This window comes from Ptychodera flava, chromosome 15 (assembly GCF_041260155.1).
Source record: "Ptychodera flava strain L36383 chromosome 15, AS_Pfla_20210202, whole genome shotgun sequence".
Classification (NCBI taxonomy): Eukaryota; Metazoa; Hemichordata; class Enteropneusta; family Ptychoderidae; genus Ptychodera; species Ptychodera flava.
In genome coordinates, this window is record NC_091942.1 from 9,316,914 (window position 1) to 9,342,143 (window position 25,230).

General features: G+C 38.5%; 1 long non-coding RNA gene across 1 annotated transcript; it reads left to right on the forward strand.

Annotated features, from left to right (window-relative positions):
* Nucleotides 1-22,174: 22,174 nt before the first annotated feature.
* Nucleotides 22,175-23,299, forward strand: LOC139150798 (uncharacterized). The gene is made up of 3 exons (XR_011556284.1): nucleotides 22,175-22,222; nucleotides 22,694-22,765; nucleotides 23,238-23,299. It is a non-coding gene; the product is annotated as an uncharacterized lncRNA (long non-coding RNA).
* The last annotated feature ends 1,931 nt before the right edge of the window (nucleotides 23,300-25,230 follow it).

The window sequence follows — 25,230 nt, forward strand, 5'->3', positions numbered from 1 at the left end:
GCGGACAACAGCGTGCTGCTGGGTTGTCTATCATCGTTATTATAGTAGTTCAACGGCCAGTCGCCACCGAAAACGACGAATGCTCGATTCAACATATCAGAAAACGCGATATTCAACTGTTTGACTGAAGTTCACGTATTTCTTTACTTGTACAAGACTCGAACCTCACGATTTAGAATGACGCATTCAGTTATAAGCAGTGTGCGAAATTAACGTCGGTCCGACGGTCCGAGACCGACAGATTTCTCGTCGGGCCGAAGGTTTTTGGCAACATGTCGGTCCTTATGACCGACTGAAATTTGGAATAAATGATGAAAATTTCTCCGTCAAGACCTGTAACAGATGCAGATGATGACTGACTCTGAATCATGCGATTCAGACTTGAATGTCATGCACCTATCAATGTTTTCCACCGTGGGAGTGCGGGGCAACAGGGATATTGATCGCACTTCGTGTCCTGGTAGTGGGGAATTTGATCTCATGGTACACCAGACCGGGGGTGGTGGGAGTTGACAATGTCGCAACATAGTAATTTTTTGTCTTGCGACTTTTTACATTTACAAAAAGTCTAACCCCTCCGATCGACGCGCATAGCACGGTGCAACTGATTACATTCAGATCAGTATGAATTACGTCCGTGCATGCAGATTCTAGCAATGATGGAATGGATTGATTTTGGTGCAACTATGTGACACAATATTATAATAATACTCGTCTAGAGAGTGTAACCCTGGTAATGTTAGCATATGCCTGTGTCATATGATAACAACACCCATTACTACTTCACTAGTTCCACACTGCGTTTCCGCTGTATATCGTAAATGTTCTTGTTCTGTACAAGTTTACGAGCATTTTCGTCCTCGCCAGTCGTTAATACCCGTTCCAAACGCCAATCATGTGATTTTACCCACCAAGCAAACAAACAAAATCTGCCACACATCCAGTTAAAATATTGTTTCACTGCCCTTAAAATATCCACTGCCATTACGATTCCCCTGCCCCTTTTCGATGAACAGCTCCGTTGACTACCTGTACCTGAAAATTTAGCGTTCTTTCAACTGTCACTATGGGTCTGGTCAGTTTCTTCGGCCTGGGGGATCCCAGGCCATGGAATTTTACCCGAATAACCGCCGTCACCCCACAAAATGGAGTGGCAATGAAATTAACAAATCACACAAATTGCGTAACTTCTCACCCGTAGGATGGGACCGTTAGAGACTAGTGACAACTGCTTCTGAGAATTAGTCTTTGACTGTTGAGAAGATTTTGCGGTCATGTAACGTCTCTTGTCTTACCAATCAGATATTGTTCATTTATATGTTTATCATCAAGGGGAGGCGTTAGAATCTAGTTTCGGCCTTACAGAAGTTTAGCTATGTTTTGTTGATCCTTTGACAAAAATGCTATCGGCGCGTGCCATGGGACCGCAAAGTCATGCAAACACGTGCTTTGATGCAAATACTGTATTGCTGATGCGTCAGTTTTCGGTGCGGAGCTAAATCGTGGCGATCAACAGTGCTCAGTGAACGATGGCTTGAAGCAGGGGACCTGGGCGATCTTCACCGCTCCTAAAATTAAAGGCTGTTTTTTTCAGTGAAAAACCGACTGTTTTGGAGAATGCCCGAAATGTCACCACCATTATCGTTTCACCTCTTTGACACTGATAGTACTCGCACCATACACCATAGGCGAAAGAAATCAGTCCCCTGGGGTAGGGAGGGAGGTTTATTTGTGCAACGGTTTACCTTATTTTATTTTATTAATTTTGACTGTGATATTTCAAATAAAGTTCAACTCCAAACCATCTGACTGCTTTCTTGATCATCGAAATCTTTATTTGAAATACCACAGTCAAAATTAATAAAATTACTTTTATTAATTTTACCACAGTCAAAATTAATAAAATTACTTTTATTAATTTTGACTGTGGTATTTCAAATAAAGATTTCGACTCCACACCGTCTGACTGTTTTATATATTACCCGACAAGTCCTTATCTCCTCTCCAACGTGTGTATACACCATTGTAATTGCTCCGAAAACATTGCCAACTTGCTAATCCGTTGTCGGTATCAGCGGATTAAGTGATTGAGTCAACACCACAGCCGCCCCACACATGTGGGACGAATGTGGTGTTGACTTAATAAGCCAATCCGCTGATACGCTGATACAAGTTGGCAATGTTTGCGCAGCAATTAGAGTGGTATGTGCACTGGTTGAAGAGGAGATAAGGACGTTGGAAACACAGTCAGACAGTTTGGATTCGAAAGCTTTATTTGAAATATCACAGTCAAAATTAATAAAATCAAATAAGGTAAACCGTTGCACAAAAAACCTCCCACCCCGGGGACTTTCATCTGCCCCTGTGCATACACAATGAACCATTAATTACAACACCGTCCCTCCACCTAGGTGGGTGGAGGGACGGTGATTACAACATCGCTTCAACCCGTGAAAACGACAGGTTGAAATCTCATTTCACATGCATATGTGCAAATCCAAAGCCAAGACGGCTTCATTTAGATGCAAATGAACGAAGGGTGCAGTTGCTAATCATAATATCAAACAAAGGACAGCCGACTTCTAAGAATACCTAACATTAAACTATTTCCCCATCGATCTGCGTATCATAATATGAAAAAGTTCTCTGGGAAGGAAATCAATTCTATAATTTTAGCGTAGCATTACGGTGTTTTTGTCCAACAGTAAAACCATATACAGAAACAAAGCCTGTGGTTAAAAATGAGCTTACGCGGACCACGGTCCCTTGGTGGAGGGACTGTGCACGGACAAGTACAATGAGACATACACTGATTTTCTTGATTTCGTTAATGCTTTCCTCTGACTAATTTTTCTTTGATTTTTTTCCTTCTGAGTCCACCAGTAGAATTGAAAGCCATCTAGTCGATCGACACCCGTGACACACTTGTCAGATGTTATCTTCGATACCTCTAATGTCCGATGCAACATTCTCTTCGACAAGCTTGCTTGACTTATTCTACCTGCAACTTAAAACTTATAGTGATTTTGTAGCTCATTCCACTGTCATTCTTTACTATTTTGCGTAGTATTTGATAGCCGGTACGTTCTCTCGATACCTCGACACACTTGTCCGACAACCTCTCAAATGGGTTATTTCTCCGGGGAATATATTGGCTATCAAATGCGGACCTGTGAACTTTTATCTCATTTTTGTACTAAATTGAACTGACTTGGCTTCAATGTTTGTCGGCTGAAATATTTTTTTCATGATTGTTTAGAGAGTTTACTGGCGCAATGGTAATTGACACGTTTTGTACAAAGAAAACACCGTTTGAAGGACTTCCTCTGCGGGAAAAGCGTACCCGTTTCACACGATCTACATTTGTTCACCGTCCCTCCACCCACGGAGGGACGGTGATTTGTTGCATAATTGTTCATGTCAGTGGCTTTTCTGCATTTTGGAAAAAAGTTATGTTTCTATCATTTGTCTTTCACTCGTAGTTCTGACGTCGCGAAGGTCGGACGAATTCTGATCGCATGGTTTAGATGTCAAAGGAAAGTTTCACAAACGGCGATTTTCAGAAATTCTCTCGGATATTTGAGGAAGCCATTAGGCCAATTACCTCACAGCCATGATATAGCTGAATGATCTGGGCCTGACCTACACTTTGACAACTGTAATTACCACGATAAAAATTTGCGTTAAAAAGACTGATAGATTGTGGAATAAAAGGGTTTGCGTAGCCAGTCATTTCAACCCATGTCGTTACGATCTCAATTTCCGGCCGCAAGTCACATCGGCATCGTGACCTAAGTCGTTTCAGCATCCCTGTTTCGATTTGTTTTGTTTTGTTTTGTTTGTTTTTCTTGTTGGTTTTTTTTGGGGGGGGGCAAACTTATCAGTCATTGACTGACTAGTCGTATTCGTAAGCTTGATTGACCTTTGCCTTCTTACCTTTACTTTTACGTGCATTTTGTTTTTTCTCCAACGGATCCGCCTTCAAGCTTTTGTTTTATCAGCGGCTAGTGCTATCGATAAACTTGTGTCACAGAATTGAAAATGATGTGAAGATATTACTGTGTTTTACCATGTTCCCTGTAAGATAGAACATGCTAGAGGCCGACACGAAACGGCTTGCGGTCGGAATTTACGACTTTATGCCGAAACATCTAGAAATTTAACCCGGAAATAAATGTTAAAATACGTGCCAGGAGGGACCGTGGCCAGTATCATGGCGTTTCCAGTCAGTGGACTTTTTCAGGAATTTCCCAGTTTTCACTGAAGCGCCATTATAAATTGACGAAAGTCCATCATGTGTTTTATGATAATTGCTTATTGCATCTGTCTTTGAGGTTGCGGTATTTTGTAAGTATATCATAGTTCCCAGCGATATAAACATTATAGTGCTGGTTTGCTCACAGTGGCAAGAAAATTCATATCATGCAATCGCAGATTCCATCGCGAAACATGAGGTGTCAAGAGGTTAGAACTACATTTACACATAAGTACCAGATACACCTCCATGCTCTATTGTATTTCACATTCAGAACAGGCGTGATCGGCGTTTGCGAAGAAACGCTTTGCGTTGTTCATGTAGTTGTGTGTTTAGGGACTGTCGTTGTACATATGATTGTCAAATTGATAAATTGATGTATAAATTAGCGACATTTCCTATAGAATATGTATTCTTGGCAGCTATTCTCTTCATTCAAGAGATTTTCAGGGGGATAATTCACTTCACTCATGTAAACACGGTCCCTTGATCGTTCGAAACGTCAGTCGTACCGGCTTACTGCCACTCACAACTTTTTATCCTGTTCGTCCTGTAAAACATCGGAACATCGTTCCGTCCAACTTACTGAAACCACGGTATTTAGCGGTTCACTGACCTTCAAAAACAGGAACAATTGTTTTCGAAAGTTTGCGTAATATGCCTTTTTTTTCTATAACACGACCCTAACTTACACTAAACTTTTTTCGCATTTCAAAAATTACTAGTGAACTTTCTTAATTTTATAGTTTTTTGTGCGTCCCTATTGACCAGCCAGCGTTTTTGAATGTAAGTTTCGGGAAACTTATTTTAGGCTCAAATCAAAAGTAGCTCGCGCGCACCTAAGGACCACAGTAGGAACGACATCGTCCAATTACTGATCAACGTCCAGCCAGAATTATTGCCACTTCGATCCTGATCATTCTGACCGCCAGCTGTTTGTGTGAGCAGTCAATCCATGGCTAATTACAAATCAAATCAGAGTGGGTTGAAATGATTCAAAGTTAAGTACATGTATAGTTATGAGGTAAAGAAGGCGCTAGGCGATAATGCGTGCTGGTAGACACTAATGAATGCCATGCTACCGTGCCTCGGAGTGAGAGTTAACACTTCTTGAACGTACTACATGTAGTACCTAGAATTAGCTTCGCCTTAAAACGTGCGTTAACATGAAGAAAAGGAGTGAAATGAGAATTTCCCTTGTTGGAAGTGACTAAAAAGGGGAATCAATGTGGCCGCGGCAAAACTAGACATCGAATAACTCCTGTCGAAATGGTCCGGGTGTCCAGTGAAGCTGGCTACCGTCAGCCTTTAGTTACTGGAAGACTACATATTTACTGGGAGACATTCTGTGCTAAAATTGACCGAGGCTGCTCCACTATTAATGTTCCTTTATATACCAGAACTAAAAGAGTGTGGTCATAGTATTAGTAAGGCACGTAACCGAAGCGATTCATACTTCCTGTGTGTTACCCGAGCGCGTTGTAATCACAACGGACAGTGGTGACAATTGCCCCGCCTGTCCACTGACGCCACTCGCTAGCAACTTCGACATAGTTGAGTAACCCTGCTCGAAACCATATTTTCTATCCAGTTTTAGCTCCGTAAACCACAAAAGTGCATGTTAAAGACAACGTAGATCACTATGTTAGCACTATAGTTGAAAATTGCAACGAATCACCCTGCTGAAACGTCATTTGGGCGTATTTGTAGATTCGACGTACACGGCCTTAACAGCTTAAGTGTGAGATTTAGGATGTGTAAGTTTCTGCCGGTCACAACCCTAGGAAATATAAGCTGGCTTAATCGACGGGACAGGAAGTGGATAAGGCGCGTTTACGTTAGCTTATAAATCGTAAACGCCCCATTTCATACAGTGAGGTTTAGGTTTGTTCCATGGGTTTGCAGTTCAGCCGGGTGCTACACGTATATATAATATACGCCTACGGGAACAACGTTGAAGTGGGACAGGGCCGGGTTCGCTGAGCCCTGCAGGCCAACGTCTCTTGTGTCCATACTGTTGAGGTGCGGTAGTTCATTCCGTACGGTGCAATGATATAGCGAGAGGAAGCGATAGCTTGTTTCAGTACAATCACTTTCTTTATTGGTCACCAACACGTGCAGTGGATGAACATCACTTGCCAAGTCTGCTTTGTCTTGAACACACACTAACAGAAAAACCCCACCCAGCTTATATAACACATACATGCATAATGAGACTATCATTTACATAAATTATAATATCATTGACCGTTGCATCACAAAGAAATTGACCTTTGTGGATAAAGTTCAGTTTACTCTAACACCCCCTCTTAAACTGAACTTTCTAAATTTAACACATTCAGTTTACTCTTTGAAACTGTTTGGTAAATACTTCAGCCACATTACATTTGCTTTATCTCTAAGAAAATGGTATTTGATGTCAATGTGTTTTGATCTCTTACAATACACTGGGTTTTTAGCAAGTGCGATGGCACTCTGGTTGTCAACGAATATTTCAGGTGTTTTCTCTGTGTGCCCGTGCATGTCAGAATATAATTGTCTCAAGAATTTTCCTTCTTGGACAGCACTGGCTAATGCAATATATTCAGCCTCACAAGTGGATAAAGCAACACACTGTTGTTTACTACTTTTCCATGAGATAAGTGGCCCACCCTTGCTTAAGGAAAATGCATAACCTGAGATACTTTTCCTATCATCTGAACCCGCCCAGTCTGAATCACAGTAACCTATTAGAGTTGGTTCAGTATCTGATCTACAGTATTTCAACCCAAAGTGTTTAGTACCCTTTAAATATCTCAGCACATGCTTTGCCATGTTCAAGTGCATTTCTGTCGGCCTGGACATAAACTGGGATAACTTTGTCACAATAAACGAAATATCTGGTCTTGTAGTTGTCATTAAATAAATCAAACTACCAACTATCTCTCTATACAACCTTCCATCTACCAACTCTGGTGATGGTTCATTCATGGCTTTACAAGCGCCTGGATCACAAGGCGTACATTTGGGTTTACAATCACTCATTTTAAATCTCTGTAACATGTCATTTACACTTTTTGTCTGTTTCATTACAATACAATCTTTACCACAATCAAATTCAATTGCGAGAAACCATGATCAAACTCCTACATCTTTCATATTGAATTTCTGACTTAATGATGCTTTACATTCTACTAAAGCGGTATCATTGTTGGCTGCTACAATAATGTCATCAACCCATATAATTAGGATGATCTTATTGCTTTACTCTCTTTTGTATACTCACAGTAGTCAACTAAAGACTGTTGAAAACCCTCATTAATCAGATGAGTGTGTAACATCTGGTTCCACATTCTACCACTTTGTTTCAAGCCATACAGTGATTTCTTAAGTTTAACACTGCATGAAAACCCAATAATTCAGATAAATTCACATAAATAAGTTGCCTGTATTATAGTATAATACACATGAATTCACATGAATACAGGCTTGCTGAATACAAAAATGGATTCTTGACTGTATTCATCTGTATATGCACTCTTCAGCGAAAATACCGGCAAAAATCCATGTGAATACAGTAATTATTATAGGGTTTTTATGCAGTGTAAGAACCATATCTTTTTTGTTTCTAGTTACATAGCCATCTGGTTGTTCCATATAAATTACACAGTCAAGAGGAGCATGTAAATATGCTGTCTTAACATCCATCTGATGTACAGTAAGACCTTCATTCATTGCTAATTGCATTAACATTCTTACTGATGTCATCTGGGCTGTTGGCGCAAATGTTTCGTGATAATCAACATCTTGTTTCTGAGAAAAGCCCTTAGCAACAAATCGTGCCTTATATTTCTCAGTACCATCTGGATTCACTTTAATATTATAAACCCATTTACCTCCTACTACATTTTGGTCTTTTGGCAATTTTACCAACTCAAACGTATCATTCTCTCTTAGTGCTAATATTTCGTCATCCATTGCTTTCTCCCACTTACGTTTATCAGGTGAATTAACAGCTTCCTGATAAGTTTGAGGTACATGACACATTTTGTAACAATAATGAATATATCTCTCATCATCTTCCATGACTGTTACACTGGCCTTCTAGTAATTCTTATAGGTCTAGTCTTAACCTTTCCTTCCTTTTGTGTCACATCGTCCAAGTTTTCTTTACTACTTGAACCCGAAGTTTGACCATCATCTGGTACAATCGCCTTATCAACATCATGTGTGTTTTTAACTTCTGTACCTGTGCTATCTGTGACATCTTTCCTTAATATCATTTCATCATCATACACATTCTTGTTATCACTTAACTCTTGTACAAATTTGACACATCTTACTCTTCTTACAGAATTATTTTCTTTAAAATACACTAAGTATGCTGGACTTTCTTTGTCATACCCTACAAAAGTACCCTTAATACATCTCGGATCAAGTTTCGACTTAACTTGTACATATGCATAACACACAGATCCAAATGGATTCAGATTACTTAAATTAGGTTTCTTCCTGTTATACATTGGAAAGGGGTCATTCTTATTCTATGGTTATAACATCTGTTTCGTGTATAGGCGGCAGCAATTACTGCATATGTCCACAACTGCTTTGGAAGTTTGGACTCTAATAACATACATCTGCCCATTTAAACAGTGTACGCCAACTTCGCTCTACTGTACCATTTTGGTGTGGTGAATACGGTGCTGAAAACTCCTGACAAATTTTATTCTCACTCATAAGAGATCTAAATTTGTCTGAGGTGAATTCAGTCCCGTTGTCACTTCTCAGCCTCTTAATCACACCATAAGGTGCACTCTGAGCCAAAATCTTTCTGTGGCTATAATGGTATCACTCTTATTCTTAAGAAAATACACAAAAACTGTACCCGAGTAATCATCGGTAAAACAAAGAGCATATTTGAAACCATCTCTTGCAACAGGATCAATTGGCCCTGCTAAATCACAGTGTACAAACTCCATGGGCTTGGTGACACGTTTATCGGCAACTCTATTAAACGTTTGAGTCATTTTTCCCTGAATACATGTATCACAATCGAATTTTTCTTAATCGCTTATTATGAACCTTTGGATACACCCTCTAAACTGATAATATCTTTAAAGTTACAGTGGCCCATTATTTTGTGCCAATCTTTCAGTGATCTAGATGCCGTTTTACAGGAAACTTTGTTCAAGAAATACAATCTCCCATCTTTCTCAACATCAAACGTAGTGCCCTTTGCTTTCAAATGAGCACCATTGGGATAAAAACTTACTGACGCCCCAGTACTTGTTGCAGCTTGAACAGAAAAAATATCTTGTTGATAAGATGGTACATACAAAGCATTCTCTAAAATAAAATCGTGAGATCGGCCATTTACATCATACAAAGCAACTTTCGCATTTCCTCTGCCCTTAACAACATCATTACTCTGGCTACCGTCCGCTAGCTCTATCGTGTGTTTTCTGCTATCGAAATTCGTCTCGAAACTTACAAATTTGAATTTATCCTTTATTATATGAGTAGTTGCTCCACAATCTACTAACAAACTATGCTGCTTAGCTTCAAAATTACATAAATTCTCATGACTTACAGAAAAACAAAATGAATGTTCGTCTGCATCTAGCGCGTCTTTGCTTTACTTGTCTTTGCCGCGTCTCTGTCTTGTCTCTGTCTTGTCTTACGGCATTCTTCGTCATGTGTGTCATGGTTCTGCAAACGTCGCACCACTTCTGCCCTTGTCTGCACTCGTTCGCTTTGTGTCCAATCTTGCCACATCTGTACATCTTACCCTTCTCGCTGAACCGTATCTACAGTCGTTGCTGGTCCCCCTCTGATTGTGTATATTCATGATGCCATGTTGACTAACGCCGTCCCCAAAACCGCCTTTCACTACCTTGCTACCTTTATCAGTTTCTTCATAACTTTTCAATGCCATCTTGAACTTTGTGAAGCTTTGTTCCTTCTCGGCTTGTGTTGTGACGGCAACAAAGGTTCTGAAGCATGAAGGAAGTCCCTTTAGTGTCATGGCAATTAAAAGACTGTCACTGATCTTTTCTCCTGCGCCTTTAAGTGCAGTGGCTGCATTTTCTGCCCGTATCATATAATCTGTCACGTCTTCGTCATCTCTCATTGACAGTGTAGTTAGTTCATTATATAGTGCTATCACTCTTGGTTTGCTCTGCCCTAGCTAATGGTTACGTAAAATCTGAAGCGCCTTGCGTCCATTATTCTTAGAGTCTCTGATAATAAGTGATATACTTTTATCATCGAGGCACTGTATCAGTTCAGCGTAGGCATCGTGATTCTTCTCAGGGTCTGGCTCACTTTCATCGCCTTCTTCGGGGGATATGACTTTCTCCAATTTTTGCAGTCGCATGTGACCAAGGAACTTCACCTCCCATAATTAGTACTTCGACTCGTCACCATCAAATTGCAGCCGTGGCCTGGGCCCATAACCTGTTGAGGTGCGGTAGTTCATTCCATACGGTGCAATGATATAGCAGGAGGAAGCGATAGCTTGTTTCAGTACAATCACTTTCTTTATTGGTCACCAACACGTGCAGTGGATGAACATCACTTGTCAAGTCTGCTTTGTCTTGAACACACACTAACAGAAAAAAAACCCACCTAGTTTATATAACACATACATGCATAATGAGACTATCATGATGTCCAATCTCACAAGTGCAACTGTTTTGTCTTCTCGCTCACATGTTACAAGCACAATGACACATTCTATATAAGTCATGCACTGATTTAAAACAAGCAGAGGAATGAAAATTCACAATGGTCCGTGTTTATTAATCACAAAACACAGCACAAAGATACTGTGTAAAACTCAACAAAACAGATGATCAGAATGATCACACTGATGAAACAGAACTGTTTCCCTAGCTATATATGGGTCATCATGAATAACGTCAGACGTCACAGTATGTAATTTTACCAACAATTCACCTTAATTTGTACCATCGGAGATGGCCAGTTGAAGAATTTCTTTGGTTCTACATAGTAACAATAAAGTGAACCACATATTAAACTATCTATATTTATTTGGGAAAAATATGTTTAGAAAATAGAGTCAAAGTTTCAAAATCATCATTTACAAGCCACAGAAATCACAGTATGCATGTACTGCAAATGTCATACTCGGAAGGAAGCAAGCAAATGACCAACTGAGGTGGCCACCCGTAAAATTTAATATGTAAATTTATGTTGTCCTGTCAATCGAAAAAAATCAATCTTTTTGTGTGGCTAAACAGGTGCTAAAAGTATCCCTGTTTTACCTCAAACTATTCTGTATGGCTGGTTACACAAGTGCGTCAAAATTTTATGAAATTCCTATCTCCTCTCTCAATAATGCATGATTTTCAACACAATTTGAAAAGGTAATTGACAATAACAGTCTGCAGTCTGCTTCAAAGTATGTTTTCAAAATTTTTATTGGTAGTCTACAATTACCTCCCTGCACATGTGATCTTTGACTGACTTGACTGGGGAATCTGAGTGTACAAATAAGAATGAATCATGGGATATTTGTAGTACTGTGGACGTGTCACTACACTTGCAACGTACATGGCCATGCATACAATGTCCGCATTTACCACAGTGACTGAAATAAATGGCATACTTTTTTATCTACAAGAAAATGAACAGATGTACTTTTATAATCGAGAGTACAAAATATTTGATATAGACTCTGGATTTCAGTTGACTCTATTGTCGACCGAGGATGACGTCACGGCGTCACACACAACACACATGCAAACCATTGCGAGGCAATAGAAGTGAAAATACATTTAGCGGACATCTAGTGCAATAAAAGGGAATCCCGTCGTGACCGAACATGTTTTTCCAAATACACGAGCAATTTAAGTTTTATCAAAAAAAGAGGTGACCCGGAGGTCTTTTTAGTGCTGGATCATGTCGATAACGCATCGTGAACGTCTGAAATGTCAAGCTCACGTGGAAAAATGTGGTGGGAAATTTCGAGTATGGTATGTACAATATTCCAAGAAATGAGAATACACGGCGGATGAAATCATTTATTTGGCTATCGATATTTCAGCCATCAATCAAAAATATAGTCATATACACCTCTGAATATTGCTGCATCGCGTTCATCAATAGCCTATAGAAAAGCTGTGTACCGGCCCACATGGCCTTGACAGCCACCTTCTGCCATGCAGCTCACAGTCCAAACAGTGGCGGAGCTCTCACTTCCATTCACTTCTGCTCCCGCTTAAGTCTGGTTCCCTGACCAATTTTCCCCGGTAGAGGGCGTGGAAAAAAATGGGGTCAGGTACCGGGTAGCCATCTTGAACAGAATTTGTTCACAGATGGCGGAGGTTAGTCACCTGACAGAACATGCTACATCAAATATGGCTGCTACCATGAAAACGCCGGTCAAAATTCGACTGGATCAGAATTATGTTCGAACACTGGTATCAGAACCAAAAACATTGGCACACGAGACGGGAAACATCCAGAAGTATGGGGAAATGCAGGTGATTGAAGGCTGGCAGTGATATTGCAGCAGTACTTGTGGTGTGTATCGAACACGCTAGGGTCATTGAGGTCATCGCCAACTGTGGTGTGACCCCAATGACCCTAGTACGTTCGATACATGCCACAAGTACCGCTGCGATATCACAGCTAATTGAAAGCAAACTTTGTTGGAACTGTGAACGACGATTGATTTCGATGGATAGAATGGTGTCCGAGTTTCGTGAAAAATGCCAGGCATCATGTCGACGTTCTAAAAGTATCAAGAGGTGTGCTAAATCACATTGGCTAAATCAAGGAGGTAGAAAGTCTTTCTTTCTACCCTAGGGCTTTGTGGTACAAACAAGAAGTTGGTGTAAAGTGAGCCTGAAAGTGCGAAACCCAAGAAACATGAGAAAAAGTTACAAGTGTTACTTTCATCCAATCACAGCTTGTTTTATTTTAACCCAATAGCGTCCATGTTTACATTTGCCGGTACCTGACCCTATATTTCCCCACGCCCTCTACCGGGGAAAATGGGTCAGGGAACCAGACTACTCCCGCTTTCACCACTGCCACCGGTGACTTTGCATAATAAAGGCACATAGATATTAGCAATGCCATTCTTTTGTATATGTTAGGAGAGGTCAATGATGTCATATCAGTCCTGTTCAAAATGACCTACATTACACGTCCTACACACATGTACTGCATGCTCTGATTGATTAACCCGCTTCTCCAAGGTCCCACTTTCTGAGCAGTCATTGGAGGGACCTCATGTGTTAGGTCTCATTATTATGTATTATTCAATTTACAGCTTCCTGATTGGTTAATGTGTAGTTCCGGTCCTCCAGTGTTCACTGCCTCATTATGCAATGTCCCGTGTACTTTTGGATGATGCCTGCACGTGGTCGCAGCTCGATCCCAGTATATGAAGAACGGTACTCATGCCGAGTATTTGTCAAAATATCTAGGTAGATTTGACCTTGTTCGAGAGTTCCTTCACTATTCATGGCATTTTATGTGATACTGTGAATTATACATGAATTAAATATTGTCAGGAGAAATTTTGTCCTTTTCCCTGCACGAGTTGGTTGAAATGAGCTACTGACGTCTGAAACCGTTGCGTAATTTTTGTTACGTAATGCCTTGAAGCTCTATTGTTTCCTCTTGTCATTCACAGGCCTCACTGTTGTCGATGCGGCCAATGCCCCCGTCAAATCAAAATGAAAATGAAAAGCGTGAACTTTGTACGTAACCAACAATTGGAAAACAAAGAGCCAACATGCCTGTAATGCTAGATTTGGTTCAAGTCGATGAATTTAAAAAAAATAAAATCATTTATAATAGTTTCTCTTGTGTCTCTCCAATTTCGTACAAAACTATTCGGAATTTGGTAGCCCAGGCCATGTTTTTCCCAGCGATTGAATGGGCTACCTTTGAGTCTGCGCAGGATAGTGAGTTAGTTTCTGCCGGATTCACCTCCGGGTGAAACTCCCCTGTATAGCGTTCACCCGACTCATCGCGTCCACTCCACTCACGCGCGCGTTTCACATGAAAGCAAAATACATATCGTTGTGTTCACTGAACTCAAACATTAACAATCACAGACTTGAACCGAGTCTACTTAATGCATAAAGGGACAGGGATAAGTAAAAACATGGAAATTTAACGCATGAAGGTTTGTCGGGCATTTTTCGTTGTAACTTTCGGCCGATCCGTGAACATTACGAATAACGTTTTACTTCAGCAGTAGCCAGGAAGCACGTGGGACATTGCATAATGAGGCAGTGAACACTGGAGGACCGGACCTACACATTAACCAATCAGGGAGCTGTAAAGTGAATAATACATAGTAATGAGACCTAACGCATGAGGTCCCACCAATCAGCGTAACGCAAATGGACCTTAAATTACCAGATGAACCAATCACTGATGTTGGTACATATGTCATGGACCTGACTTATGAAACAGGACCATCAAGACGTCATTGACCTAGATTTATGGGACAAGTATAGCGGTAGATTTCAAATCTGCGGTAACATGAGTTTTGGACGCGCGCAACCTAAGTATAAACGTAAAATCCAAGACAGAAGTGCTACAAAGTGTTTGGACTTTCAGTTCGCGAATGGTGCTTTCCAGTTCATCATGAAATTGTCGCAAACTTTCCGGGTAAGCCTAATTCACGTGCCACGTGCCGCGTGCCACGCACAGTGTGCCGTTGAAGTTCACGATGCACGATTGGTATGTTAAGCTAGAAATAGGTGCATTTTCACTCTAATTCACTTTATCCATCCATCTTCACTTTTAATCACATTTAATAGACGCCTTGTATGTGCATAAAGTAGTGACCTGCAATATGTGTGTTCACGAATTCAACATGTGCTGGCCGGTAAGGGACTGGAAAAAAATTATAGGAGGGAGGGCGAATTTTTCAAAATGTTGCTTAGAAATTGACGCTCCCCAATTCTTATGCCGTCCCTCTACGTGCTATAGTCAACATCAATAATATTTTATTTGACAAATTTTTACTAATGCATAATGTGACACCTCATCCTACCAAATAGGAAGGTTGTTGCACGAATATACTGGCAAACAAGTTAAATTCAGGTCAAAGGTCATCCTGGTTACTTGATATTTTTGCTGTACACTTTCCTCCATGATGGCCGTCCAGCAAACATCAGACCTATAGCCATATTGGCTGGGTCAAATGTCATCCTGGTCGCTTGATATTTTCGCAGAAATCTTAGTTAACATAATCATCTCTATCCAGTAAACTTGAGACCTCCACCTCTGTTAGCTAGACCAGATTTATAGATGTGCATAATTAATAAAGTACAGAATGATTTGAGGGTCGAAGGTTTGTGTCCCATTCCAGTCACACTTCGATAGACATCAGCCGTCTTTGACTCTTACGTAGAATAAGCCACAGCTTAGTTGAAGAGAAGGGGGATACGGCAGGTCAAAGGTCATAAATTCTCAAAAATAATATTGTAAAAATCTTCTTAATATTATCATGGCTTAAGACCTGGATATTTGAAATGTAGCACCCTGACCATATGGTCTACAAAGTAATGTACAGAAATTTGATTGATCAATTTTTAATGTTACAATTTTACGCGGTGTGATTTTAAAAAATACTTTCCCTCTCTCCGTATAATTTCTCTCGAGTCCCTTCTGCATATGCCCTTTGATGTAGAATTCGTAAACACACATTCGCTGGTCACCGGTTCATGGATTTAGAAGAAGGCGTTGAAGCCCGAATGTTGATTTATCCATGAAAATGAATCATGAATTATATTGGAGTGTAAATGCACCAATTTCTAGCTCAACATGCTATCGTGCATCGTGAACTTTGACTCCTGGCTGGCAGCACGTGGCACGTGGCACGTGAATTAGGCTTACCCAAACTTTCCGGATTGTTTGAAGGGGGTGGTTGTCCCCACAAATATCTCATATGTGCGTTGATAATGAGTTGAGTTCGACCGTACCTCTCTTTCAGTAGTTTGACAGCGGTAGTACAATTTGCATCTGTAGTCGCAAATCCATCGACAGTACGTTGGGCTTCACCTCCAAGGAAACTGCGCAAGTATACGAATTTCTGCACGTTTGACAAATGTTCGTTGTCATCGATGGTGGACCGAAAGTTATCGAAAAATTGGTTCCACTGTCTGTAGTCTCCATAGAAGGTCGGGATTTCCAATTTTGGTAGTTGTATAGTCGAAGGGGAAGCCAGAGTACAGTTGGGGAATGATTTGGTAGCTTTAAGTAAATGTACCACAAAAAATGATCACTGAAAAAATCATTGAGAATTTTTATTAGACCTCGAGCAGAACATAATTTTTCTCAAATATTTGATTTGCATTTTAACTCCTGGGGTGAATTTTATCAGTTGCCACAGAAAATTACTATTGATACAAAACTTCGTGAGTTTCAATTTAAGATTCTTCACAATATTTTAATGACAAATGTTAAACTGTATAGCTGTAAAGCGCTTTGTGCACATGTTTGTAAGCAGGAAGAGGAAACTTTGATGCATTTGTTATGTGAATGTGAACATGTCATGTTATTTTGGGATGAATTTTTTTCTCCTTTAGGGTTGTAAACTAGGGTTGCAGAGTAAACTAAAAGGTTGGCAAATTGTTCTTGGAGATCCAAGTCTCTCCTGTCTTGTAAACTTTCTATTCTTCTTGGTAAAGGTTTATATACATTAGTCGTTGTAAAAAGGTGAAGATAGAATTTATAGCTTATAAACAATATGTACGGTCAATACAAAAAATCGAATATAATATTGCAAACAGAAAGAACAAATTAGACTTTCATATAAGGAAATGGGGAGGATACTTAAAATTTGTTACTTAGGACCAAACATTCAATGCAAACAATTTACAATGTATGGTATTTATTTATTTTTCTTGATTGTACAACTTTCCAGATATTTCCAGATTTATCGAACATAACTTTGTAAAAGCATTACTGTAACTCAATAAAAAACTAATAAAAAAAACAACGCATCGCGTCCTTTTTATTCCGGAGTAGAACCATTAGCAATACAAAACGACGCGGCTGATCTTGGTGCTCACCACCGCACCACGCTCATTGTCGACGAAGAACGCGCAATGTGTAAATGTGTAATGTTTTTGGACTCAACCGCTCTATCCACACCAAACAGACGTCATTGATAATTATTTTACAAGGAAAAGACGGGTTTCTTTACACGAGGACCAGCGGTGGCAAGTCTGTATGCTACCAGGCAGGCCGTCCCCATCGTGTTTCACGAGCGTTATATCGAAGGGTATCGCATAACTTGACCAGCCGGCGGCCCCACGCCTCGCTGTGTGCAGTTGCCGACCAAGCATAGAACAACACCGCTGTGTAAAACCCGTTGGTCAAAACTATTGATCATAAATTTCCTTTACTACAAGTTATGTATAAACGTTTATGTATCGATCTCTTCATTTAGGTTCACACTGAAAGCTTTCTTATCGTGCTGTATACATGGAGCTAGAAACATATGAATGGTATAAATACTGGGCCCTTTCATTCGAGCAAGTGCATCTACTCTGCTATACAAATGTACGCTAGGCTCCTGATCGTCACTACAGCCGAAATCACAGTCCTCGGCAAATTGCACAGTTGTTCAAGTCCGATTATGTTTCATTAATTCATCACAAAAGTTACACTAACAACGGAATCAAACCAAGAGGTTTAGTTTGTTCCATGGGTTTGCAGTTCAGCCGGGTGCGTACACGTATATACGCGTACGGGAACAACGTTGAAGTGGGACCGGGCCGGGTTCGCTGCAGGCCGACGTCTCTTGTGTCCATACCGAAGCCATAGTATTCACATGGTGTCGCCGCTGCTTTCGATCTTGACAGAAATTTAAAAACTGTCAAAATTTTGAAAGCTGTCGGATTTAATGCAACGGAACCAGAGGATCTCAGAGCCTGAAAGTTCGATCGTGTACACACAGACAACGAGGACCTTGTCTGTGGTTTACGACCCGACATGACTTTGTAAAACAGATTCGTGATTGGCTAACTCTGATGACATATTCTCATGAATAATTAATTAACCCCATTCACACTTCCGCGGTTTCCTACCGTAATCTGCCAGAGCTTGATTTTTGCGTAGGTCAGCGGAGCGGAAATTATTGCTCTGGCTCGCGAGAATGATTTTTCGAAAGAAAAGTGTACAATTATTTTGAGAAGAATTCATCAAAATGGTTTTAAAGTATTGTTTACATATTATTAGCGAGATGCGATGCAAATAGAAGTCTGCAGGGAGTCAGTATGTTGCTGTAAAGTGACAACGTTTCGACTACAAATCCGAGACACATATCACTGCAGTTCCAGACTTAACAGTAGTTGACATCACAGAGTTGTTTTTATTCCGCAATCGTACGTGTATCTCCACAATTTCGCTCGTTTTTGCAGTATTTTAACAGTCGGAATATTTTCTGTGCGAGGAGTGCTCCATGATTCGGTTAAGTAACAACTGAAATGTTGTTGTTTGAAAACTGTGAACGGCAAAATTTGCGAGGACAGCGTTTGTTTGAATTTGTTTGTGTAGCTTTGTGTAAATGCTTGTTTATCTTACCGCTTCTGACTCCCGATCTATCGCAAGGTTTCGCCTGACAGCAAAAAACAGTGTTGAAATTGTTTTTCTAGTACTTTGCCAGTGTACACATGTGTAGCATAACCGAATGTTGGCGTTTCTTGAGGCTAAAGGAGTACCAAAACGTTAGATGTCGTTTACTTGAGCTCCGACGGAGTAGTCATTTTTTATACCCAATTTTCGTCAAATTTTGCTTGACAGATGAAATAAAGGTCGGACCTTCGTTTCTCAGGACTGGGGAAGTGTAGGCTTGTCTAACTTGTTTGTTGTTATCGGAGAATTTTCTGGTGAAGAATGTAAACTTTAGATGTCCATACCTAGCAAGAGTTTTCTATAGCGTCTATTGCTAAATGTTCACTGTTTTTATCGTCTGGTGTTTCCTGTTTGCTTCGGCAAGAATCCAAAACGCGATCTTCATTGTTATCAGAACATTCACCATGACTTGTAGGAAAAAAAAACCTAAAAAATCTCTGTGGCATTACTCGGAACGTGCCATGCAAGGGCAAAATGTACATATGCACAACGTCAGTTTGATCGTTAATGAGATTATGTAGGTATGAAGTATTGTTGTCGGGGACCACTTGGCAAATAAAGTTTATATATTCCAAGCCAGATCGTACAAAGGACAATGGCAGTTGCCCTGTCCTGTTTTTGTCGAGGGTCTATGGTCAAATTAACCACATTTTAGCATAATCAAAATTAAGTGTGATCAATGAATCGGAGAAGCCTTATCAATTTCAGTGCATTCAGCTTTCATATGAGGCATAGTTACAATTGTTCAATGTGTATTCAAATGAGCTAACTATGATTTGTCGCATTCATCATACCTTGACTAGATCGTAATGTAGAGTCTTACCTATTAGAATTTTCCGAAAGACAACGTGGTAAAGAAGCAACACTAACCAAAATACAGGTGTTCATGAAAGTTTGATCGTACTTTACACACTTAATACTTCTCTTTATACAAATAGTGTTTGAGGTGAACCTAGGTGATTCAGGAATGATGTAGTGCATATCATCTTGCAACCAATATACCTCCGCAGCCCGATAAAAACCAGTACATCCACTGTTGACATGTAGCCATATTACAGACAGTCATTAAAATGCAGTTCGCATTAGTCAAAACGTTGAAGGATGACTATTAACCCTAGAAGTAGGGTCAAATCCATTACCCGTATAATCAGCTATTGACATATCGCGTTATTTCAGCATTCAAATGTGCAATGAGCAAATAATCAGTATATCGTGCTCAGCAGACTTTCAGCATAAACAAAAGTAAGAATGTTACATCACCTGAAAAGTCTTATCAAATTCGTTGTATTCAATTAATAATGATGCATGATACAGATCAAATTTCCCGCATGACTACATTTGCGTTTAATCAATGTACAATAGATTCCCAAACAGTCTATAACAGTCTATTGTCAGTTTTGATATGTGGTAAAATAAAAGTCACTGATGTATGCAAATTTGCTAACACTGAAAACGTCAAATTCGACAAACCTCAACCGTAATGGAATTTAATTGTGGTCAATGAAAATAGAAGTCTAATCAATTTCAGTGCACTTTGCTTTTATATATGCCCTAATTACACAAACTCACAATTATCAAAATGAGCTATCTATGATATGTTGCACTCATCATTATTTGACCAGAGTTTAATATAATCTATCTTTGAACCTTAGGTTTTGAAAGAAATGGAAGTTCTAAGAAAAAAACTTGCAGAAGATGTGAAACCTGTCCCCATAGAACCTCTGGTTAGTTGCTTCTGTAAATGAGCCAAGTTGATGTTAAATTAATTCGTTAATTCAAAGATATGGCTTTTTACATTTTATTGCTTCATATACTATTTAAATAATATTTATGGTCATTCAATAAGTAATGATGCATGATATAGATCAAATTTCCTGCATGACTTCATTTATGTTTAACCAATGTACATTAGATGCCCAAACATTCTCTATTATCAGTTTTTATGTGGTAAAATTACAAAGTCACTGATGTATGCAAATTTGCTAACACTGAAAACGTCAAATTCGACAAACCTCAACCGTAATGGAATTTAATTGTGGTCAATGAAAAATAGAAGTCTAATCAATTTCAGTGCACTTTGCTTTTATATATGCCCTAATTACACAAACTCACAATTATCAAATGAGCTATCTATGATATGTTGCACTCATCATTATTTGACCAGAGTTTAATATAATCTATCTTTGAACCTTAGGTTTTGAAAGAAATGGAAGTTCTAAGAAAAAAACTTGCAGAAGATGTGAAACCTGTCCCCATAGAACCTCTGGTTAGTTGCTTCTGTAAATGAGCCAAGTTGATGTTAAATTAATTCGTTAATTCAAAGATATGGCTTTTTACATTTTATTGCTTCATATACTATTTAAATAATATTTATGGTCATTCAATAAGTAATGATGCATGATATAGATCAAATTTCCTGCATGACTTCATTTATGTTTAACCAATGTACATTAGATGCCCAAACATTCTCTATTATCAGTTTTTATGTGGTAAAATTACAAAGTCACTGATGTATGCAAATTTGCTAACACTGAAAACGTCAAATTCGACAAACCTCAACCGTAATGGAATTTAATTGTGGTCAATGAAAAATAGAAGTCTAATCAATTTCAGTGCACTTTGCTTTTATATATGCCCTAATTACACAAACTCACAATTATCAAAATGAGCTATCTATGATATGTTGCACTCATCATTATTTGACCAGAGTTTAATATAATCTATCTTTGAACCTTAGGTTTTGAAAGAAATGGAAGTTCTAAGAAAAAAACTTGCAGAAGATGTGAAACCTGTCCCCATAGAACCTCTGGTTAGTTGCTTCTGTAAATGAGCCAAGTTGATGTTAAATTAATTCGTTAATTCAAAGATATGGCTTTTTACATTTTATTGCTTCATATACTATTTAAATAATATTTATGGTCATTCAATAAGTAATGATGCATGATATAGATCAAATTTCCTGCATGACTTCATTTATGTTTAACCAATGTACATTAGATGCCCAAACATTCTCTATTATCAGTTTTTATGTGGTAAAATTACAAAGTCACTGATGTATGCAAATTTGCTAACACTGAAAACGTCAAATTCGACAAACCTCAACCGTAATGGAATTTAATTGTGGTCAATGAAAAATAGAAGTCTAATCAATTTCAGTGCACTTTGCTTTTATATATGCCCTAATTACACAAACTCACAATTATCAAAATGAGCTATCTATCTATGATATGTTGCACTCATCATTATTTGACCAGAGTTTAATATAATCTATCTTTGAACCTTAGTTTTGAAAGAAATGGAAGTTCTAGAAAAAAACTTGCAGACGATGTGAAACCTGTCCCCATAGAACCTCTGGTTAGTTGCTTCTGTAAATGAGCCAAGTTGATGTTAAATTAATTCGTTAATTCAAAGATATGGCTTTTTACATTTTATTGCTTCATATACTATTTAAATAATATTTATGGTCATTCAATAAGTAATGATGCATGATATAGATCAAATTTCCTGCATGACTTCATTTATGTTTAACCAATGTACATTAGATGCCCAAACATTCTCTATTATCAGTTTTTATGTGGTAAAATTACAAAGTCACTGATGTATGCAAATTTGCTAACACTGAAAACGTCAAATTCGACAAACCTCAACCGTTATGGAATTTAATTGTGGTCAATGAAAAATAGAAGTCTAATCAATTTCAGTGCACTTTGCTTTTATATATGCCCTAATTACACAAACTCACAATTATCAAAATGAGCTATCTATGATATGTTGCACTCATCATTATTTGACCAGAGTTTAATATAATCTATCTTTGAACCTTAGGTTTTGAAAGAAATGGAAGTTCTAAGAAAAAAACCTGCAGACGATGTGAAACCTGTCCCCATAGAACCTCTGGTTAGTTGCTTCTGTAAAATGAGCCAAGTTGATGTTAAATTAATTCGTTAATTCAAAGATATGGCTTTTTACATTTTATTGCTTCATATACTATTTAAATATTATTTATGGTCATTCAATAAGTAATGATGCATGATATAGATCAAATTTCCTGCATGACTTCATTTATGTTTAACCAATGTACATTAGATGCCCAAACATTCTCTATTATCAGTTTTTATGTGGTAAAATTACAAAGTCACTGATGTATGCAAATTTGCTAACACTGAAAACGTCAAATTCGACAAACCTCAACCGTTATGGAATTTAATTGTGGTCAATGAAAAACAGAAGTCTAATCAATTTCAGTGCACTTTGCTTTTATATATGCCCTAATTACACAAACTCACAATTATCAAAATGAGCTATCTATGATATGTTGCACTCATCATTATTTGACCAGAGTTTAATATAATCTATCTTTGAACCTTAGGTTTTGAAAGAAATGGAAGTTCTAAGAAAAAACCTGCAGAAGATGTGAAACCTGTCCCCATGGAACCTCTGGTTAGTTGCTTCTGTAAAATGAGCCAAGTTGATGTTAAATTAATTCGTTAATTCAAAGATATGGCTTTTTACATTTTATTGCTTCACTTTGTATTACAAAGTCACTGATGTATGCAAATTTGCTAACGCTGAAAATGTCAAATTCGACAAACCTCGACCGTAATGAAATTTAATTGTGGTCAATACACCTTAGAAATCTGATAAATTTTAGTGCAATCTGCTTTGATATACGCCCTTATTACACAAAACTCATAATTTTCAAAATGAGCTATCTATGATATGTTGCTCTCATCATTATTGTACCATAACTTAACGTCAGTCTAACATATACCTCAGATCTATAATGAAGTTTTTTAAGAATCTTTATCTTCAGTTTCAACAGAAACTGAAGATATGGCCTACATTTTGCGAGACTGTATCCATTTCAATAAGACGACAGAAAGTACAGCATTTGACTGTAGTAAATTGCCTAATTTCAGAAAGGCATTAAGTATGCAAACGGTCTAACTATGATGTGTCGCACTCCATAAACCTATTTTTCCGTATCCAAAGCGGAAGAAAGAAGAAAAAACTGAATATGCCATCTCGGTTGGAGACATTGAATTTGTGGGCTTCGGTCACATCATAAAGAAAAAAGCACCGGTATGTCATTCCTGTTAAATGATCAAGTAAATTAAAATATTTTCATAAATTTAAATGATGTAGTTCTGTTCGTGAGAATTTTTATAGATATTTTGGAGTAATTGTACCATTTGAAAACAACTTGATTCAACATATCAAGTAATATACCACAGGGCATGTTGTTCAGAACCCGCACTTTGGTGTTGAAATAAAGAATCGTGCAGGTGATATCAAACATTTAATTCTTCATATATACATTCGTGTACTTAGGAAATTCATTTGGCTTCGTACAATTTACTCTCTTCACAAAGTCAATCTCTTACTTAAGGAAGTTATGCATTTTCTAGATTTAACTCAAGAAGTTTTCCTATCTATCTATGTCTTTCGAACTTTTGACGTGTTGGCAAACTTTCAACATTTACGTGAATGTTGTTGTCATGGCAAAGTTTCAATAAACAATTTCGATTCTTACTTAATGCGTAATATTTTGCATTGTACCTTTGCTTGCTGTGTAACTGCATAATTTTCATTGAATTCCACAATTATAGTACATTTGTGTGGGCAAAGACACACCAGTTGAAATCATATGGAACAACCTGTTGAAAATATTGAAATCCGTAAACCAAAATTTGTAATTTCCGTCACTGGTGGTCGCCATATCTTCTTCAAGCAAGAGAAACAAAAGGCACTCAGTGAAGGATATTCAAAGCAGCTTCAAGCACAGGTAATTTGATGTTGTATTTTGTCGAAGACTCTGGAAGGGATGGTTATGTGGTCGCTTGCATTAAACTTTGGAAAACAATTTTGCAATTATCACATCAAGTAATCTACCACAAGACTTGATGTTGCATTCAATGAAACCTCGCTTGCGACAGGCAAACGACACAAGATCTGTATCAATTTAAGGTCTGATAACGGGAGGCATAAATAATATCCTGACAAATGAAGATTAAAAATCATGCTTGATACCACTGAAATACACACACACACACACACACACACACACACACACACACACACATATATATATATATATATATAGATAGATAGATAGATAGATAGATAGATAGATAGATAGATAGATAGATATAATCTCAGTATTTCGAACGATTGTGACGTCATCGAAAACGAGGCTTTTCCCCAACATAGCGGTAGCATCCCTCCAAACCAGGTTGGCGAGGACGGGATACAGCCTTGTTGGGGAAAACACGGGTCTTCGTGACGTCACATGAGTGAGAAATACTGGGAGATGATATATTTATCACATGTGAAGACCCACTTTTTTATTCGGATAAAATTCA